The sequence below is a fragment of the Apium graveolens genome, chromosome 2 (assembly GCF_009905375.1).
Source record: "Apium graveolens cultivar Ventura chromosome 2, ASM990537v1, whole genome shotgun sequence".
In the NCBI taxonomy this organism is placed as follows: Eukaryota; Viridiplantae; Streptophyta; class Magnoliopsida; order Apiales; family Apiaceae; genus Apium; species Apium graveolens.
The window spans coordinates 47,933,682-47,956,592 of record NC_133648.1 but is presented as its reverse complement, the minus strand read 5'-3'; the positions used below and the strand labels follow the sequence as shown (position 1 = coordinate 47,956,592).

At 35.0% G+C, this 22,911-nt stretch overlaps 1 non-coding gene and 1 pseudogene across 1 annotated transcript; both read left to right on the top strand.

Moving 5' to 3' along the window:
* The first annotated feature begins 14,841 nt into the window (after positions 1-14,841).
* On the top strand, positions 14,842-14,948 carry LOC141709932 (small nucleolar RNA R71). Its single transcript, XR_012570484.1, has one exon. It is a non-coding gene; the product is annotated as a small nucleolar RNA R71 (small nucleolar RNA).
* A 4,661-nt stretch (positions 14,949-19,609) lies between these two features.
* Positions 19,610-21,643, top strand: LOC141705925 (abscisic acid 8'-hydroxylase 3-like; annotated as a pseudogene).
* Positions 21,644-22,911: the final 1,268 nt, after the last annotated feature.

The window sequence follows — 22,911 nt, the reverse complement described above, 5'->3', positions numbered from 1 at the left end:
ACATAAATACAGGGTGTAGGGTGAGCTAATGACATATAATTATATCAAATACCATTTCATTAAGCACAAAAGTGAATACATTAAAGTTCATATTAGTAAAACCCTTGTTGGTTCACAAGCGTCTTTATACATTTGCAATATTTTTTTATGAATAGAACTGTATTATTTACTTTGAATAAGACTACAAATGAGTACCCCTTATTATAAAACAAGGACATATCTGCATATTATTCTGAACTTTGCTAAGTTTGCTTATATATTTATTGTTCTCTATAGGGAAATGGTTATAGCTACTTTGGTCTTTGGGCAAATGAAAAATCATTGCGAGAAGCTCTACACATCCACAAGGTATAATATTTTTCCAACCATTAACAGAATTATATTAATAGAATAAAGTTAGTACGCAGGGAGAGTACAGAGAGAAAAAACACTAAACTGGGAGAACTAGAATAGTTTTATAATATCAAATGAACTAAATATATATAGCAGCTTGTGAATTGAATCAAGTAAATGTAGGAATATATCCTAGAATAAATTAAAATAGAACTTATCTACTCCTAACTAAAGAACTAAATCCTTTAGACTATGACTGTTATTTGACTGAATTCAAACATCAGAAGACTTGTAATAGCATCTTATTTGACTACCTTACCTCTTGGAAAATAGCCTAAATTCAATTTCAAAGTTAGTAGCTGCATAACTCAATCCGCTGTCACATTTGAAAAACCTTTTCTAACTCTCCTTGTTTTTACAAGTCATGTTTGATTGCAAATATATTACATATGATCAAGCTTAGTTTAGTTCTTCTCATAATTTGGGTAGAAAAAGTTTAGTGGCTTATTTGTTTTATTAAAGAATTTAGTTATTCAATTTACAAACTTCCTCACATGCAGAAGTTCTTACATATGATCTACCCATTTTGTAGATAAAGAGGGAAGTGGCAACAATGAAGTCGATAAAGCATCCACATGTTGTTCGTCTATTTCAGGTCTACTTCCCTTACCCTCAGCCTATCCCCTAGTTCTATTTGAGTTCCTCATTGAAGTAATAACAATGTGCTTCGGTCGATGTTTTTCTGGATCTGTTTACTCGGAATTATCTAAATCAGCTTTGAATGATAAGTCTTCTTAAAAACTATAATGAGCTATAATATTGGAAAAGCAAGCCAATATTTTCCTAAAATTCATAAATTGCTTACTAGGAGAAAGAAGTCAAGAGCTTTAAATACTTTTGTAAATTATAATATAAAATCATTTGACATGAGGAGTAATTCATTTGAAGGTACAAGTTGTTTTGTAGTAGTGAAAACTTTTGCTACAATATTGAAACTTAGATTTGTCTTCTATTGGTCATTTACAATTGTCTTTCGACTCTCCTCAACATCATATGCCAGTGCTATCACCCTCTGCAAGTCAGGTGAGTTGGTCCTCTGATGGAGATCTAGCGGCAATGGATATCTTTTTAGCTTCAAGATGACTGTGGTTGGGTTCTTTAGGCCCTGATGCATCTGAAGCGCTAGTAAGATTCCAGTTTGAAAAGTTTGGTCCAACAGAGTAGTTCTTATACTATCCTTACAATGGTTGTGAATTGCTAAAATGGTTTCCATTTATTTCAGAAATACCGACTTCATGATCGTCGATCCCCAACAAGCAAATCAGCAGATTCGGCACTTACTCTAGGATCAGCTTTATGAATCTCTGGATATGCTGAATCATCAACCCAAACCCGTTCCAAGTCTACTTCTCATGAGGGTCCACTACGACTGACTAATACCACCAGAAGGACTTCTACTACAATTGGTGATAGCGTAGAAGACGAAGAAGTTGAACGATCCAAAAACTATAGCTGGAAAAACTGAGTTCGGGCCTCTTACAAATGTTGTTGTATAAAATATACCCATCTACCAAACTTTGCAGATAAAATTATACGCTGAAAAGATGGACTACAAAAATAATACAATTGATAATATGGTAGGTGTTTAGGAAGGCCATGAAATTTTGCAGACTTGGTTTTTGTTACCGCCTGTCTTGACTTTTAGTTGTTTTGAGGTTTTCTGGTATAAAGAACTTATGTTGAAGTGTAACTTTGCTGAGCATGAAAGACATGATGACTTTGTCTATAAACTTGTTATACATTACTTTTAATAAATAAATATTGATGTCAAAAAAATAATTGTACATCACTTTTAATGAATAAACACTGATGTCTAAAAAGCAATTGTTCATCACTTTTAATGAAAAAACTGATGTCAAAAAAGTAAATGTAAATCACTTTTTGCTAAAAAACTGATGTTAAAGACTGATATTTTCAAGTCTAAAAGAAATATAGACATCACTTTATTTGGGATAAAACTGATGTCTAAATGTAGACATAGACATCACCTTTTACTAAAGAAATCGATATTTAATATCTGATTTTACATCACCTAAATGAAAATATTCGATGTCTATGTGGAAAAAACATAACTCATTATATGTTTAATATGTTATAATAGGTGCAATTTATTTATTGAATTATTTATTTCTAACATTTTTTGTAAAGAAACAATGCATGGACATCAGCTTTTTTGCCAGAAACAATGTCTAAGACAGTAAAGAAATCGGGTTATGGCTGTCTAGAATAGACATCACCGACATCAACATCGGTTGCTAAACATCATAGACATCGGCCAAAAACCGATGTCTATGGACTTTTTTCTTGTAGTGGATGTTCACTTGTGCATGTTATTTTAGATGATCTTAAATATGTGTTTGAATATTTGTTGAACATGATTAATTGCTTTAGTGAGGTATATGTTTTTCCATCATATTAGACCTTTGTCTTATCTCTTGTATCCTATTATAATGTGATTTATTCATTTGATCTGAATTGTTTAATAAGGTGTGTTAGATTATAACTGGATTGAGATAGCTAGATGAGATTCTTCAACAAGGACTAGACTAGATAGAATTAGTGATCTATTTGATAATTCTGTTTATTCTATATCATGCATATCTTGCTTAATTCTTATGCATAATATTTCTGAATTAATGCCATGTATTCTCAATGCAATGCTTGCTTATTTTTATGCCATGAATTCATCTCCTGGTACTTGCATTAAATATAGAAAAAGCATGTTTAGGATCACAATAAGGCAAAGACTGCTAGTCCTCCTTATGTAAGGTTGGAATCAATTTTCCCCTAGCCTAGAGACAAATTATCAAGGGTATTAAAATGGAGAAAATGGTCAGTCAAAGATAAGAATTAGCATGATAAGGTTGTTGCTGTTGTTATCTCTGTTTATAATATTATCTCTAATCTATCTGGACCCAAACTGATAAGTTGGGTGCCAAGAACTCTTAATCCATTTGTGAGTGCAGGACATAACAGGTCAATTGATTCATATGTATTCTTGGTAATTCATACTCAAGGCATCTGATCAAAGAAAGAGCCTTATAATCAAATGGGATTGACAAAAGCTATTCCGTCAATAATCTTTGGAGATGACAGCAAAGGTTTTCATTACGGGACAAGCTATACAGAAAAGGGATGTCATCATGGACTCGATAATTGCTGTCTCTGATAACAACTAATTATTGGAGTCATTGATAACAATTGAAGCAACTTCCTTGCTAGAGAATCAAGGCACAAATCCTCTTATTAGACAGTTCTGCATCAAAGGACAAAATATCAATTCAATGAAGAATTAGTGTCTCATCTGAAGCAGGAAGGTTGAGAAGCTTGCTCTTCTTAGAGTAAGGAAAGGATAGCTCGTGGCTAGACTGAAATCTCATGAAAGGTGAAGTCATATGTTTACTACTGTAAAGCTTCATCTGATAAAAGTTTAGCTATTGCATTAGATCCTCTCACCCTTGAACATCAACTCAAGGAACTCTTTTGTGAAAAGTGGTTAGTGAGAGGACTACCTCATCTGGAATTCAGAAGATGATAAATGTGAGGCATATCAGAAAGAGGAGTCAAAGACAACATCACATCAAAGTAAAGATATACCTTAGTAATGGTCGTTGACTATTCTTATTAAACAAAGTTATTGTTTATGCGTTCTCAAGACAAGACTTCACAGATGGTGATTGATCACATCAAAGAAGATCAAGCTGGAAGCAACTGTAAAAGAAATGATCTTGTGGTCAGATAATGGGACTGGATTCAAGAAGCAGTTCTGATTAACATCAATAATATCAAGAATAATTTGAGACATATTTAGCACTTGGAGCTTCGTGTCATAATGGAGTGGTACAAAGGATGAACCAGAAATTGATTAATGCTACAAGGAAAATATCAAGCTAATCAAGACATTCGAAATACCAAAGGGCTGGAGCAGTCAATACAGTTTACAACAAGTTAGATCAAGCCTTGATCAGGATGTATACATGAAGACCACTAATTAGTTGATGGCCAACAGAATCAAACACTGAATAACCTAAAAGTGTTTGGAGAGAATGTTCTACAGAAGCAAACAATGAAATATTTTCAGTTGTTTGAAGATCTTAGCATTTGCAGCTAAGACTAGTTAGGATATTTGCCATGGCTACTCAGTGGAGTCTACAACCTACAGGGCATTTGTGGTTGATCAATATAAAGTGATAGACAGTCAAAGTGCACAGTTCAACAACTCCATGCTCCAAGCTGTTAAAGGAGAAATTAATGGTATTTATGATTCATATCCAAGCAGTGGAATAGCAGTGTATAATATAACTCATTATTTCAATGAAGCCAGTCAACAAGGGTAAGGATTTTTAGGAACTCCCAGTAACAACGTAGAGGGAGCAATAAAAGGGTCAACTAGTCACACACAACACCACATTGAAAAATCAAGATGACACTACAAGAACATATCTGCTTAGATAAAGGTTTGATGTCAAGTCTATTCCTAGTGTCTAGTTCTTAAGTGATCCAGGTGGTAGAGTAATGATTAGCAGGGCTACTGAGTGTGAATGACTATTTCTCTAGTTTTCTATCTGAAGAAGAAACTAAGAAAGTTATAGAAGCTCTGATAGATCCATATTGATTGGGTGATTGCAAAGCAAGATGAGCTCAATCAGTCAGCAAGCAGATTAAAGGGAAGTTGTTATCCAAACCAAATAACAATATTGTAATTAGTACAAGGATAAGCAGAAGTCAAACTTGATGGCAATGGCATTGTTACGAGGGACAAGGAAAAACTGGATTCTAGTTTATTATCAGGAAGCAGTATCTAACAAATAGCACCTGTGACTAGACTTGAGGATATTACGGCATATCAGGCACCTGATACACATTACACTTGAAATTGGACTAGTAGATGTGTACAAGTGCACTCCTGGTTGGTGAGTCAAAGGAGGAAGTTAATGCACAACAGTTCATGAACTTTGCAGTTGCAGATCTATTGGACTATGCGTATCTCTACTTCACAAGCTCACTTCAGGTTGGTATGAACTAGTATACTACTCAAGCAATCGTCAAGGACATGGTATGGCACTCTAACTAAAGTTATAATTTAATATGAACTAGTAGAGTCGTCATATTAATATCTCTCTTATCACTAGGCACAAACATATTGTTTTATATGTGCAGTGATATAATGATAATGTTATATGTTGGTCTACTAACCAAGACTTGTGCAAGATTATTTGCTAAGTAATTGCATAGTAGGTATAGAGGAGCATGTTGGAAAGGTTACAATTCTTTTTGGAATTACTTCAAGCAAGCCATTAGGATAATTCTTTTAGGAGCTCAAGCAAGCCAAAAGAACAATTCTTTTAGGAGCACAAGTAAACCAAAAGGATGATGGCAATACAAGTAAGTTAAGGATCTTTTGAAGATGCAAAATTTGGAAGATTCTGAACATGCCAAGACTAATTACCAACAGAAACCACTAAAGCTTGATCAGTGCAACTCTGGTATAATGACAAGCTATAGAGGTATGAAGAGCTCACTCTTTTACTCAGATGCTAATAGACAACATGTAATGTTCTCAAGATACCAAAGTACAAGGTTCCAAGTGGATCCTAGAGAATCCAATCTTATAGCTATTAACAAGATTATTAGATATCTTGAGGGACTATCAACTCTTGGAGTAAAGTAACCTAAAGATATTATGTTTAACATGTTTGGCTATATAGATACAAATTATGCAGGTTCAAAGAAAGACAGGAGAAGTGTCTCTGAAGCTGTCAACTTAAGTGACAGGAGAAGCATCTCAGGAAGCTGTCAACTTGGTGGAAAAAGATTGATTTCTTGTTATGATAAGAAACAACCTCAAATCCACCAACACTGTGGAATACTCTATGACAAGGCACCTTCACACCAGGTATTATTTATTTCGAGAACATGTCTTCTAGTCAAAGAGTTACTGACAGAAACATTTATTAAATCACTTGATAAAGTTAATTTTTCAAGACTGGTATGTAAGTGTGGGATATCATTCATTGCATATTATTTAGAAATCCCATCTGTAAGGAATTCTTCATATAAGTTCACAAGTATTAAATTTTCAATATTTAAAGGACTTGTGAATTTATCACTAATCTAATACCTCGTACTTAGTGCTAATATCTTGATTATCATGATTACAATGTTATATATATTTATGGTAGTTAAGTATTATAGCTTTAAGTTTGAATATTATTTTAATTGATTTAAAATTATAACTGTAGACAATTCCATATGATATCAGTCTCATATTTTAAATTATGTTAAAATAATATGCAGCATAGTTATTTGTATCATGTACGAATAATTGTGGTACTTTTAGTATTAGTGATATTATTTAGAACTTTTGTTCTAAGTAATCAATGCTAATTTCTAAAATCACTAATATTGAAAGTTGATATATTTTCTAAGTTACGTGTATAAAACTCTCAATAATTTATATGCTTCGAAAGTATTTCTAAAATTATTAATTATCCAAAAAGTGATTGCCATGTATATAAGTCATATATCCTATTGGTGCTTACTCAAGGATAATTATAAATACTTAAGTTCTAGTATCTAACTCATAGGTATTTAGTATTTATTTATTTAGTATATATTTTTGGTAGTTTGGATTATGGAAATTGAAGCAATTCAATGATTTTATTTGCTCCATAATTCAAACTAACTTAAAATAAATAAGCAGCATGATATAACCAAATCTGTTAACAATTGATTTCTAGTATATTGATTGTAACAATGTTTGCATCTCAAGAATTCACTGAAATCAGAATCATGATTGTAGCATGATTAGTTGTGTGTCAATTCTTGACTTATATCTGTTAATGATATTTAGTTAAGAGTTTAACTATGAACTAATTGTGAAGTATTAGTATTTGTGACATTACTTAGAACTCCTCCAATTAATCAATATTAATCTTCAATCATTTATACTAATATACAAAGTGTGGAAATTCTTCTTAAGTATAACTATGGTTAAAATGTTTGATCGCTTTATTAGAAGTAACCATATGTTGTCAAGTTAGAATTTTTTTATACTTATTTGCAAATGTCTAAACACTTTAATAACAGATGCAATACTCAATGGATCAAAGTATATGGAACTTAGAATAGTTTTCTAAGATTGCAAACAAGACAATGTTGGTTAATGTTGTTTTATTTATCAAACCAATATTGTTTGAGATACTACAATTGTTAGGAGTTAATAATTGTATGATATATGAAATTGAATGCTAATATCTTTTTGATAGATAATTGGTATTTAATCCATTGATATCTTACTCTAATATATTTGAATTATGATGTTCGACAATTCCATGTCAAATCAGTTTCATGATTTAACTTATATTAAAGTAGGATGCAACATAATTATTGATATCTAAAGTACTTGACAAGTATCAGTCAATGATATATTGTTAATATTTTGCTGCAGATAATTGTGAGATTTCAAGTTCTAGTGAATTTATATGAGTTGCTATATCTGACAGATTCACTACAATTTGAAATCAGCAACATAGTCATTCTTATTAAGATTATTTATCAATAAACAGTTTTGTTGATTATAATCTTATAAAGATAGATTATGGAGCTTTTGACATGAATGAGAATTGCTTAGACTTTACCCTAAGTGATCAATGCTTTTACAAAAACTCATTCATATTAAAAGATAAAATCTTTATTTCTCTTCTAAATACTGCTAGGTCATCAGTCTGTGTCTTATCAAATCATTTATCTTTTTAGGCATAAAAACAGACTTGTGCACTCGAACAGTTTTAGGAGAAAATCAAACTTCTTTCTACATTAGTGATTTCTTATTTCATTAAAATCTTTTGAAATCACTATTGCACATCATTTCTCTCAAAGATTAAATGCATAATTTTCATTCATTATAGATCTTAAGTGCATTTTATCTCTATATTACCAAATATTCTGTGAAACAGGTTCAGCCTCCAATGGCCTTCTTTCATTGATAGTCATGAGGTTGAAAACCCACAACTTTTATCCCAGACTGTAAAGACAAACACAAAAATAGAACCAACCAACACTCTCTTACCCCTAAAATGAAATATGAATGAGCGTGAGGGAGAAAGTGCCTTAGTGTACCATATAAGGAAGGTTCTGAAGTCAACCCAGCATCTCTGTCTCCTACAAAGATGAGTAATGTTTAATTCGAGGCAATTGCTAGCCCACGTACATCTTCTCAAAAAGATGTAATGGCTGAAAAGGCACAAAACAGTTACTAGATTCATCCTCTCAACAGGGTGCGTCTATTGAAATTCGTCTGTCGACCAAGGCATCTGATGTAGTGTCACCACCTTAAACATAAGCAATTCTTGATACACAAGGAAAGGTTACACACACAAAGGATGAGTTGACGAAAATAAGAGTTTCGACCATTTTAAGGTCAGATTGATTGTTCAAGGTTCTCTAATGGACCAATTGCCTTTACAGGTGTTAGGAGATGATACTGATTCAATAGCCATATGTCAGTGATCAGTGTCTACCTCCCCAGGCTTAAATCCCCTGAATGCATCTGCGGATAGTGGATCTGACATAGGTGCAGATCGACAACTTGTTGATAATGATTCAGATTACTTGATGAGTCACAAGGAAATGTCTTCACAGACAATAGAAGGAAACTTTGATCTTTATGCTAAATTCTTTAGATCATTGTTTACCTTCCCAGAGTTGAAATATGGAACCCTATAAGGGAAACTAGCAACTTGTAGATAATGACTCTGATTCATCTCACGAGTCTAACAAGGATGGGGAATTGTGAACTCTCATTGTACCACCCGTGACCTCCTTAAGGATGGCTAAGGTGATTTTCCTTGCAGGTACAACTGGATTTTGGAGCTATGAGAGGAGTGATACACTTGTGAGAATGAGTGTAAACACGAGTGGAGAGAAGAGTGAAATACATGTGAGGTACACGAAACAGAATCACACACTCACAGTGAGGAGAGTGAAACACCACATCCCATTCCCTATCCCTAAACATGGTTCTTGATACTTCGGGTCTCGAATCTGTTTATGATTGGAACTTAACTCTTGCGAACCTAACATTTACAGATTAGATTAGAATACTTCGAGACTTAACTAGTTGGGACATAACAATTGGTGATCTCACAGCTGGAAGGTATAAGGAGTTGGGAATATTGGTTAACATGATGATCAACAGTGAAGCCATTTTGCAAAATTTCAAGGGACATGGTTGATCAGATTCTGACTTGTTATTTCTTTTCCAACCAAGTAACGTATGAGAACTCCTTCAAGCAACAGCATACAATCCTTCTCTAGGGGCGGTATAAAAGCTTATATAATAGTTTGGAGGATTTCTCAACTAAGGGGGAGAAATAGCAGTGAGGAGGAAAAAGGTAAACCACATGTACACTACACCACACCATTATTGTTTGTAACTACGGATCCTATTATACGGGAGAGGTGGTAAAACACAAGGTGATTTCCTAGTAATCAAAAGAAGTGGTTTGGTTTATCACTATTCTTCATAACGGGAGAAGCTGTTTTCCAAAAGGGGAGTACCATTGGTTTTTATCTGTGGATCCTATTGTACGGGAGACGTGTTAAACAAAGGTGATCTCCTTAAGCAGTTGATTCTCATAGGGGAAGAAGCAAGAGAGATATGCGCTTGTCAACAGGAAATGTGGTTGTACAAAAGAAACTGCTGAAAATTACTTCAAGGCTGAGAAGAATTATCTGGCAGAGATTTGGAGAACCAAGGAAATGAAGATGAAACTACTTGAAGATCAGTTCAGTGCTAGAGGAATAAGCATCTTTCATTTTAGTTACTCAAGAAATCTGGAAAGGGAGTATTTGATCCAGAAAACTAGTAGCATTATTTACAAGTCCTGGTACTTTATTTTTTCTAGTTGTTAGTTGAGTTATCCTCTCTATTTAATTTGTTTGTAAGGTTTAACAATCAAATAGGGGGAGATTATTGGTGAGACTGCGTACCTGTATGAATAATTACGTGATAACTCAACACAATACCAACACTAGAATAGGACAGGTCAATAATACTACATCTACACAAGAAATCAGGAAGAACGAAGACAAGGCAAATACAAAGAATCAGAAAATTAGAAGAAGGCCTGAAGTCTGTCTACAGGTCACTGAAAAAAGTTCATTAAAATGATCATGCCTCAGTGAAGAACAAAGGTTAAAGACTTTTAGGGTTTCATAAATGTTGAAGATTCATTATACAAGTACTACCGGAAGATTTCAGTGTATTGGCATTGATTGAAGATAAACAGTGTTCGAAGCATAGGAATATGAGGAATTGAAGACAGGGTATAGACCTGAATCGGGGTTAGTCGTCTCTGAACCAGACCAGTTGCACTAGGCTTCAACCAGCTCGTGAAAGTAATCTGGGTATTATTTATAGAAGAATTGTTAAGTTGAGGAACATACTTGGATTGAACGTTTATCTACTAAAGTACGAGAAGAGGTGCGCAGGGTATACAACTAAACAGCTCAGGCGACTGGAGAAACTCAAAGTTTAATTATTAAATTAAATAAATTAATTAATGGACTTTAATATAATTTATTTAATAAACTTAAAATGATTTATCTTATAAACTTTAAATAAGTTTATTTTATAAATCTAAATTAGTTTATTTATATAAGTTATATTTAAGTTAACTTTATTAATTAATTTAGTTTCAATTTAAAGTTAAAAAGGAAAAAAACAAAAGAAAAACAAAAACAAAAAGAAAACAAAAAGAAAAAGAAAACAAAAAGAAAAAGAAAAAGAAAACAAAAAGAAAAAGAAAACAAAAAAAAAAAAGAAAAATTAAATTACATGTACATATACATGTAATTTGTAGTAAGTCGCCACATGTGGTTTAGGTAGTTTATTTTAGTTTGTTTTTTCTTTGTTTTGTTTGTACAAGGATAGCCCTAGTACCTTGATCGCCAAGGAACAAAAGTTGTACCTGGTCGCCAAAGAATCCTCAGCCACACAATCTTATTGGATATAAAGTCTACACTTTGCAGTAGAAGATAATCAGCCATTCATTTTGGATAAAATTTTGTTCATCTTCTCTCCCAAAAGAGAAGTGAAAATGGAAATAATAATTTACAGAGAAGCTCAAACTTTTTGTATATACGTTTAACTTTTCACCAGAGTAACATTATAATGCCCGATTTAATTCTTGTATATTCTTAGGGGCATTATAATCGTTACCCGGTAATTAAATCCTAGTACAAACAAAAGCTAGATTATTGTATAGGATTTGATTTGTAAATCTTTGTAGAAGCTAGGAACTTTATTGTTCTTAGATTGTAGCCGGTTAATTTATTTACCGGAGTGTAGCAACACCCCTCGAGGATTTATATACGAATATAGATTTCCCAGAATATCTTGCGTTCCTTGTTTTTATCGTTCCAAACACTATTTCTCCCAAGAACACGAAACCACTGACCGAGCACTAAATCTATATCCGCTAAAGATTTGAAAGAATTTCTAATTTAGTGATTATCGTATTCAACCCCCCTTTTACGATAATTCGGGACCTGACAAGGTGACAGAAGAAATTCTCTAGTACTAGACAGTGGATGCTCAGGACACATGACTGGTTATAAGTCCCTACTATCAGAGTTTAAGGATAAGGCTGACCCAAGTGTTTCTTATGGAGATGGAAACTTAGGAAAACTCTTAGGATATGGAAAAATCAAACTTGGGAATGTCATCATTAAAAATGTAGCTCTGGATGCAGGAATCAAGCATAATTTGATCAGTGTGAGTCATATCTGTGACAGAGGTTACCATGTGAATTTTTATGAGGAACATTGTGAAATTGTCAGTAAGTTTTATATAAAGATTGCAATGACTGGTGTTAGACATGGTAACTTGTATGAAGTCAGGGTCTTGTTAGGGCAAAAACACGCGATAATATTCACGCAAGTATACGCGTTCGCAAGTAATATAGAATACTTTCTAGTTCGTTCCCACAGAGACTCAGACTAATTATTGTTTAATTAAACTCACGCACCAATGTATGATTACTTCTCAATGTTAAGACACTAACACTTTGAATTGTTGACTAAATATTAACTACAATTAACTACTTATTAATCACTTCAAATTAACAATATTAAAACACTCATGAGATCACAACTTCATTACTACTTCCTTCAATAGTTATTGTTATTACCTTTAGCATGTGACAGTGATGATATTAATCGAATAACACGAAACTGATAAAAACCAACTTTCATTGTACTAATACCATTCTACCAAGCATCCACAATTAAGATGGAAGTTGAATAGTCATCAATTATGTTGAGTTCCTATATGTCTACAGAAATTGACAACACAACGATTTAAGCACAAGTTATTCCCTTTTGATTACACAGGACGAATAAAACTGTTAGAGTTACCCACTAATCACGCACACCGTACATGAACCTATGCTAGCATGGCAAGTTCTAAATCTCAAGATCCACCGTCGCTTCACAAGAGATTAACACCCTATCTTATATGTTCGCGACGCACATAAGACGAATACGCACAACCAATACTAGATATCATACAATCATCACACAGTAAAATATTAAACAATTAAGAGCTTGTCTTCCTCACTACCTGAAAGGTCAGATGCAATAATAACAGGTAAAGTAGATGCATCACCTAAAAAAGCATACCTCAAGTGTTCAGGTAATGGCTTGAGCTCCAAAGTAGGTGCTTCCTCTATTGATGGTTTGAGCTTTCCTTCAGTATTCTTGAGGTCAGAAGTACCAAGAGATTCAAACGGCATGTCCAGCTTCCGCTTCCAGGGAGAAGCATTCAGATATTGCAATTGCTCATTGCCATCTTCATTATCACTGTCAAAATCCCCCACTAAGGGCTTTTCCAATGCATCAGACATTAACATGCGATCGAGTCCCGAAGTAACCGCAGAATCAATCACATCCACTTTGAAGCACTCCTCATCTTCTGTAGGGAATTTCATTGCCTTAAATACGTTGAAGGTCACATCCTGATCTTGTACCCGCATAGTAAGTTCACCTTTCTGCACATCTATCAAGGTACGGCCAGTAGCCAAGAAAGGTCTTCCCAAAATTATGGGAATCTTCTTATCTTCCTCAAAATCCAGAATAACAAAATCTACAGGAAAGAAAAGCTTATCCACCTTGACTAGCACATCCTCCACTATGCCCCTTGGATAAGTAATAGAACGATCAGCCAATTATAGAGACATGTATATGGGTTTTGGATCAGGCAAATCCAACTTTTTAAAGATCGACAACGGCATCAGATTGATGCTTGCTCCCAAATCACAAAGGCACTTGTCAAAAGTCAACTTGCCAATGGTGCAAGGAATGGTGAAGCTACCTGGATCTTTCAGCTTTGGAGGTAACTTTTGCTGCAGAACAGCGCTGCATTCTTCTGTGAGAGCAACGGTCTCAAGGTCATCCAGTTTCACCTTCCTTGAAAGAATACTCTTCATAAACTTCGCATAACTAGGCATTTGCTCTAGAGCTTCAGCGAAAGGTATATTGATGTGAAGTGTCTTGAACACCTCCAGAAACTTACCGAACTATCTATCCAGCTTTTATTGCTGCAATCTTTTAGGAAAAGGTGGTGGAGGATAGAGCTGTTTCTCCCCTGTATTACCCTCAGGCAGAGTGTGTTCAACAGTAGTCTTCCTTGGTTCCGCCGCTTTCTCCTTTTGCTTAGCATCTTCATCTCTAACTTCAGCTTCTCCTTCTTTTGCCTTTTCAGAATCAGCAACTTTCCCAGACCTTACGGTAATAGCCTTGACTTGCTCTTTAGCTTCCTTCCTTCCTGGTGCTTCCGTGTCACTGGGAAGTGTGCCAGGTTGACGATTGAGCATTGCATTGGCTATTTGACCGATTTGATTTTCCAAGGTCTTGATCGAAACCGCCTGACTCTTGCATAACAGCTTAAGTTCCTCAAAATCAGCACTAGTAGGTGCAGCTGAACTTCCCTGTTGAGGATATGATTGCCTTTGAGCATACTGCTGTGGTTGCTGGAATCCAGGTGGATTAAACTGTTTACTCACACCTTGCTGATAATTATTCACATACTGAACAGATTCGTTGACAAGAGAACACTGATCTGTAGCATGAGAACCTGCACAAAGCTCACAAACCATAGCTATTTGATTAACTCCATATGTAGCCAGAGAATCAACATTCATTGACAGCGCTTGAAGCTGTGCTGCAATAGCGATGGCTGCATCAACTTCCAGAATACCTGCTACCTTCCCAGGCATCATCCTCTGAGTTGGGTTTTGATGCTCATTTGCAGCCATAGTCTTGATAATATTATAAGCCTCAGTATAGCTTTTAGCCTATAAGGCGCCTCCAGCTGCTGCATCGAGCATGGGCCGAGATTGGGCCCCCAAACCATTATAGAAACCAGTGATCACCATCCAATCGGGCATTCCATGATGTGGACACTTCCTCAACATTTCCTTGTAGCGTTCCCAAGCTTCGCACATAGATTCTGAAAGTTGATGCGCAAACTGAGTAAGAGCACTCCTCATAGCAGCAGTCTTTGCCATCAGATAAAACTTCACCAGAAACTTTTGCCCAAGATCTTGCCAAGTAGTGATGGACCCAGCTGGTTTAGAATGTAACCAGTCCTTAGCTTTGTCCCTCAGTGAGAATGGGAAAAGCCTTAGCTTGATAGCCTCATCAGTCACGCTATTATACTTGAAAGTGCTGTAGATCTCGACAAAATTCCTTGTGTGCATGTTGGGGTCTTCAGTCACAGCTCCTTCAAAAGAAACAGAATTCTGCACCATCTGAATAGTGCCCGGCTTGATTTCAAAGGTGTTAGCTTGAATAGCCGGATGAAGAATGCTTGACTGAATGTCATCAATTTTTGGCCGAGAAAAGTCCATAAGAGCTGGATCGGCCTGAACAATACGATCACCCATGATTACTGGTTCTTTCTGTTCAGTTCCTGAATCCGAATCTTCAAAATCTATCTTCTCCGGAATATCAAGAACTTCGTCTGTCTCTTCAGCTGTATCTAAAGTCCTCTTGCGAGTACGAGAACGAGTTTGCATAAACGCTTGCTAAAGTACCTGAAACACAACCGAAAATAATAAGTAACAACTACGTCCTAATCACTGAGTCCTAATGACCAATGATTGTAAGTACATAAACTAAACAAATACGCCGAGTCCCCGGCAGCGGCGCCAAAAACTAGTTAGGGCGAAAACATGCGCTAATATTCACGCAAGTATACGCGTTCGCAAGTAATATAGAATACTTTCTAGTTCGTTCCCACATAGACTCAGACTAATTATTGTTTAATTAAACTCACGCACCAATGTATGATTACTTCTCAATGTTAACACACTAACACTTAGAATTGTTGACTAAATATTAACTACAATTAACTAGTTAATTAATCACTTCAAATTAACAATATTAAAACACTCATGAGATCACAACTTCATTACTACTTCCTTCAATAGTTATTGTTATTACCTTTAGCATGTGACAGTGATGATATTAATCGAATAACACGAAACTGATAAAAGCCAACTTTCATTGTACTAATACCATTATACCAAGCATCCACAATTAAGATGGAAGTTGAATAGTCATCAATTATGTTGAGTTCCTATATGTCTACAGAAATTGACAACATAATGATTTAAGCACAAGTTATTCCCTTTTGATTACACAGGGCGAATAAAACTGTTAGAGTTACCCACTAATCACGCACACCGTACATGAACCTATGTTAGCATGGCAAGTTCTAAATCTCAAGATCCACCGTCGCTTCACAAGAGATTAACACCCTATCTTATATGTTCGTGATGCACATAAGACGAATAGGCACAACCAATACTAGATATCATACAATCATCACACACTAAAATATTAAACAATTAACTAAAGAATTCCATAGTAAATCCGTTGCAACCCCATGATCACGATTAGCCCATAATAGCAGTTATCGTCATCATGGGTTCATATGAAATCATGATAAACAAACACAAGAAAATAATAACTAAACTAATTATATTAAATCAGAGTACGTCACAAGAGTAAATAGGTTCAAAGTAAGAAAACTAGCATCCAACGTTACAACGAAACAAGAATCACAAGAAAATATGCTTCCTCTTCGTTGCTGTGTGCTAAAACGGTCTTCTTCCTTCTCTCCTTTTCTCCTTGCTTAATACCACGATCCTCTCTCCTGAAAACGTCTCCAAATCTACTTATATACTAGTTCCATAAAAATCAGATTACATAGAAGTTGGAAGCCAAAGAGAAGTAGAAGTCTAAAACAATTTATTATTTTTCCCGACCCTGCACGGCGCTCAGCTTTCTGCGTGGCCGCTCAGCATTGCTGAGCGGACGCTCAGGACCCTACTGGAAAATTCCTGAGTTTGCTCCGTTTCTTCGCCGTAATCTGCCCCTTTCTTTCCTCTCGCAATGGTGAACACATGCCAAGGCTTATTCTTGATGATTACTCCTCCGAAATGCAACTAATACCCTGAAATGCATAAACACTAGAAAAACGCATCAAATACATAAATTAATTGCTTTCAAGGCACCAATTTAAGCCATTTTAAGATGTTCTAAGTGGTATAAAATGCCACTTATCAGGTCTCTACAAATACTGATGGATCAGAAGTTTGTCTACTTAGTAGAGCATTCATGGAAGAAAGCTGGAACTTGTATAAAAGACTTTCTCATCTCAATTTCAACAACACCAATGAACTTGTGAGGAAAGATCTTGTAAGAAGATTGCGCAATGCAATATTTACTCATGATGGCTTATGTCACTCATGCCAGAATGCCAAGCAAAGAAAAACATGTTTCAAGAGTAAAAACTAAATTCTCTATTCTTGAACCATATCATTTACTTCATATTGATCTATTTGGTCCATTCAATGTAATGTCAATTGCCAAGAAGAGGTATGCACTTGTAATTGTTGATGAATATATAAGATACACATGGGTGTATTTTCTTCACACCAAAAATGAATCTCCATCCATTCTTCTTGATCATGTGAAAGAACTGGAAAAAAGTTCAACATACATAGTGAATATCATTAGAAGTGATAGTGGAACTGAATTCAAGAACAGTATAATGAAAGAGTTTTGCAAATATAAGGAGAGATAACAAAAATTTTATTCCCTTGGAACTCTGAAAAGTGGAATTTATATGCACTTGAAATGCTTCATATCGGTTGGTGTTTTGGACTCAAGTATTTGGTTTTTTTATGTGTTTTTTTGTTAAGTCGTTGCGGGGCACCACTCAGGAGGTGGAAAGGATGGAGTTGCGGAAGATCGCACGAAGAATGGAGTGCCAAAAGAAGAAACTGCAGAAAAAGAACAGAAGGACAGCGCGCCTGTGCTTGGTCAGGCGCACCCGCGCCACTTAGTCCAGTAGGTCAGTACGCCCGCGCCCCAGTGTTTCACGACTGCGTTAGTGCAAAGCTGCAACATCCCGATTCTGTTATAATTTGAAGATTTGGAGAGTCCAGGTGATCCAGGGGCTTATATATAAAGATAAGAAAATGTTTTTAAAAAAGAAGGAAGTCAGGGAGAGCATTAAGAAGACCTAGAGCACACGAGATGGCTAAGGAGAAGAAGAATTAGTTCATTCTTTTATATTCTTCGATTTAGGCGATTCTTTTGGATGCTTGTTTTTTATTTGTTCTAACCCCTAGTACTTTTATATTATCTCGTAGTATTCTTAATTTATTTATTATCATATTTTCATTGGAACCCATGATGACGATATGTTCGATCACGTACTAATCGTTGTCATGGCACTACAAGAAAAAGTTGAATAGATATCACACATTAGATATCGGTTGTGGATGCCACTGATGTTAAAAGAGCTAATAACATCACCCCTTTTTTCTGATGTCTTTGTTATTTGAAGACATCGATTATTTAATAACCGATGTCTAAAGTTCTCTAAAATAAATCAGCGCGGGCCACTTCAATTTGTTTCCCCCCTTAGTGAAATTTTACAAAACTTTCCCTCGTTTGATTGCCAATTATTCCCCCTGTCCAGAGAAACTAAAAACAAAAAAAAATCTCTCACAAATCCCTCTCTCGTCTCTCAACTCCCACTGAATCTCTCTCTCTCTCTCTCTCTGTCTCTCTTTCTCACTCGTCTCTCACCACTACAACCTTCGCTACTCTAATGGCCACCGCCACCAGCTCTGCTATTTTAGTAACCACCATCTCCACCAGGTCCGATGGGTTCACCATCACAATCACCTTCACCGGTCTGCTAACAATCTCTTGGTGTCTCCTTTACATGAATACTATTATGGTGTTCTCTGCTTTACCAGTTAGGTTTTTTAAAATCAAAACCCTAATTTCTTAAATTGGGGATTTTTAAAATCGAAACCCTAATTTTTTAAATTGGGGTTTTTAATTTTAATACTCTTTGTTGGTTATAAGGAATATGGTTTGGGTAATAATTAGCATGTTATTTTCGTTTACTTGGATTTATCTTTCATTTATTAATTTTTTAATTTTGTTTTTCTATATGATACAACTATTATTTAAGGTAATCTTTGGTTTATATTTAAGGTACTTTGATTGTAGATGAAATCTTGGGTATAATCAAGGGAGTTGTAGTGAAAAGTGTTTACTTGTTTGTTATAGTTCCTGCATACACAGTTTATTTGGGTTGTTTTTATAATTGGACAAGTTTATATGGCAGCTCGGTGTTGGAAGAGGAGGAAGAGCGCGGAGTTGCGCACATTGTTGAGCATCTTGCTTTCAGTGCAACTAACAAGTACACGAATCATGATATTATAAAGTTTCTTGAAAGTGTTGGTGCAGAATTTGGGGCTTGTCAAAATGCAGTGACATCTTCTGATGAAACTGTTTATGAATTGTTTGTTCTGGTTGACAAGCCTGAAGTTTTACCTCAGGCTATATCTATACTGGCTGAATTCAGTTCAGAGGTAATAGTGACATTTTGGTTTTTTATATAATTTGAGATTTTATCATATATCTTTATAGGTTCAACCTTATGCCTAGTACAGATTCGGGTATCATCAGATGATTTGGAGAAAGAAAGAGGAGCAGTTCTGGAAGAGTATAGAGGTACTAGAAATGCTAATGGAAGGATGCAGGAGGCACATTGGGCGCTCATGATGAAAGGTTCAACAGTCTAGTTGTTGGCACTTGTAATTCCAAATAGAGAACAATAAGCATGGTCATCGCTCTCGTGTTGTTCCTTGTGTTTTTTGTTGCATTATGGAAATTTGCATGGGCTGCTCCAAAGGAGTTGGAAGGAATTCCTGGTAACCTGGGTTGGCCTGTTGTTGGTGAAAGTTCATCATTTCTGTCAGAGGTTTTGAGTCCTCAGGGGATTTACAGTTTCATCAAAAATAGACAAAAAAAGGTACTTCAACATTTATCAAGATACATGGCAGTATATAGGCCAACACTAATAATCTTTTATCTAACCTTTTGTGTTAGGTATGGCAAGGTGTTCAAGAGCTATGTACTAGGTAAATATACAATTTTCATGACCGGGAGAGACGCAGGCAAGATTTTGTTGACAGGGAAAGATGGTTTGGTTACCTTAAACCTCTTTTACACTGGAAAACAGGTACTTGGTTCGACAAGCTTGCTCCAACAGTCTGGTGAAGAACATAAGCGGCTTCGCAGATTGATTGCTGAGCCTCTCTCATTTGATAGCCTCAAAAAATACATTCAATTTATAAATACTTTGGCTGCTGAAACATTAGACCAGTGGCTAGACCGGGAGGTTTTGGTTCTTGAAGAGGCTTCTGTAGTTAAGCTCGTTCATCATGTTTTTGTTATTTTAACAGGTTCTACGTCATAAGTAACCTTTTGAGATAAATCGTAATTTTCCTGTTCTGCAGTTCACATTAAAGGTGATAGGAAACATGATTATGAGCTTGGAACCTACTGGTACAGAGCAAGACAAATTCCGAACTAATTTTAAATCAATTTCTTCCTCATTTGCATCCTTGCCACTCAAGCTTCCTGGACTGCTTATGATCGAGGTATTAAGGTATGCTTAAAGATGAACAGAACAAAACTTTGTGTCTGACTAAATTAAAAATAAACAAATCATAAAGGTATGTATTGATATATCTTTTCTTTTTCAGGCACGCGATAGGATGTATGCCATGTTTGATTCAATTATTTCCAAAAGAAGATCAGGAAAAAGTGAACACCAGGACTTCCTGGAGTCACTGATACAGAAACATACTAAAAATGATTGGGGAGAAGATCAAGATGATAAAGTGACGGATAAACAGTTATAGGACAACATCCTAACATTGCTCGTCGCTGGACATGATACCACCACTGCAGCACTGACATGGCTCATTAAATTTATTGCAGAAAATCCAGATGTTTTGGAACGTCTCAGGGTAATCAGTGTTCTATGCATAACCAAAAATATCAGATTATTACTACTCGAAATGACAAATTTTATATTGATTTTTCAGAAAGAACACACGGAAATTCTGGATAACAGAAAAACAGGATAAAGCCTCACATGGTCAGAAGTCACAAACATGCCTTACACAACAAAAGTAAGAACCAAAACTGTAATATTTAGTTTTGGTGTTAAGATTTCTGTAATATTTAGCTACATTAATATTGTTAATTCTTCCAAATATCAGGTTATTAGTGAAACTCTTCGTATGGCAACAATTTTACCTTGGTATTCAAGAAAAGCTGCTCAGGACTTTCAGATTACTTGACTTTAGTCGTATAACTTCTGTACGTTTATTAGTTTCAATGTTTATAACCAATTGCAGGCACCCATAAAGCCTTTTGGCTACCTTGGATTTGGAAGCGGACCTCGGATGTGCCCAGGAATCAACCTTGCAAAGCTGGAGCTTTGTATATTTGTTCACCATCTTGTTTGCAGATACAAGTAAGACTACTGAAGGAATAAATGACAATGTATCAATTAACTAGAAGATGAGACCTCATAGCAATACAATTTAAACTGGTCAGCATGAAAATGGAATTATAGATTTTGTCAAGCATCAAATTATTATTGAAACAACTCTTTTGTTAAAAGGGTTTAGGCTCCTAAAATTATACATGTAAAGAAGCTTACAAGGAGTGAATTTTAGTTCTATTATAAAATTGTTTCCTTGCCTGCAGGTGGACAGCTCTGGAGAAAGATGACAGTGTCCAACCAACACTAGTCCGGATGCCCAAGAACAAGTTACCTATCAAAGTTGAGGCATTGTGAACAAGTCTTGGGAGGGGTACTTTTGCTGGATTTTTAAAATCCTGATATGCAAGATGAATTTTAGATTTTTTAATATTTTTTTCTTATGAATAGAATTAATATATCTTAACATCCGTACGGTTGGATCGTCGAAAAAATCATTTTAAAAATTAATCTTGTAAAGGAGGAACGAATCTCGTTGTCGGGAGTGGTACTTTTACTGGATTTTTCTAATCCTAACGTGCAAGATGAATTTCAAATTTGTTAATAATTTTTTCATATGACTAAAATTGATATATCTTAACATCTGTACAGTTGGATCGTCGAAAAAATCATATTAAAAAATAATCTTGTAAATCGGAACGAGTCTCGTTGTCTGGAGGGGTACTTTTACTGGATATTTCTAATCTTGACATGTAAGATGAATTTCAAATTTTTTAATAATTTTTTCATATGACTAAAATTGATATATCTTAACATTCGTACCTTTGGATCATCGAAAAAATCATTTTAAAAATTAATCTTGTAAATGGGGAACGAGTCTCGCTGTCGGGAGTGGTACTTTTACTGGATTTTTCTAATCCTGACATGTAAGATGGATTTCAAATTTTTTAATAATTTTTTCATATGACTAAAATTGATATATCTTAACATCCGTACCTTTGGATCATCGAAAAATTCATTTTAAAAATTAATCTTGTAAATCGGGAACGAGTCTCGCTATCGGGAGTGGTACTTTTACTGGATTTTTCTAATCCTGACATGCAAGATGGATTTCAAATTTTTTAATAATTTTTTTATATGACTAAAATTGACATATATTAACGTTCGTACGGTTGGATCTTCGAAAAAATCATTTTAGAAATTTAATCTTATAAACCGGGAATCTCATTTATACAGTAATACTTTTACAATGGTTTCCTTGAAACACCATTATGTAAAGCTAAACTAAGACAACGCTTTTTTAATAATAAAATCATTGTGTAAGCATATCAGCTTTTTTCAATCTAACGGCTAATATCTAATCTCTATTCAATCAGGGGCTGTCATTCAAACATTTCAGCAATCCGTGTAAAATGATTACAACCTATCATGGGGTGCCACCTCATCAGGTGGTGCCCGTTGAAATTATAAAATAACTATTTCACACAATTGTTTTATTCCGTTGTATGAAGGTTTTTAAGACAATACTTTTGTTTTAACATAAAACCGTTGTATAGGAATTCAGCTATTTTTCGATCTAATGACTGATATCAAATCTCATATCAATAAAAGGCTCTCATTTCGCC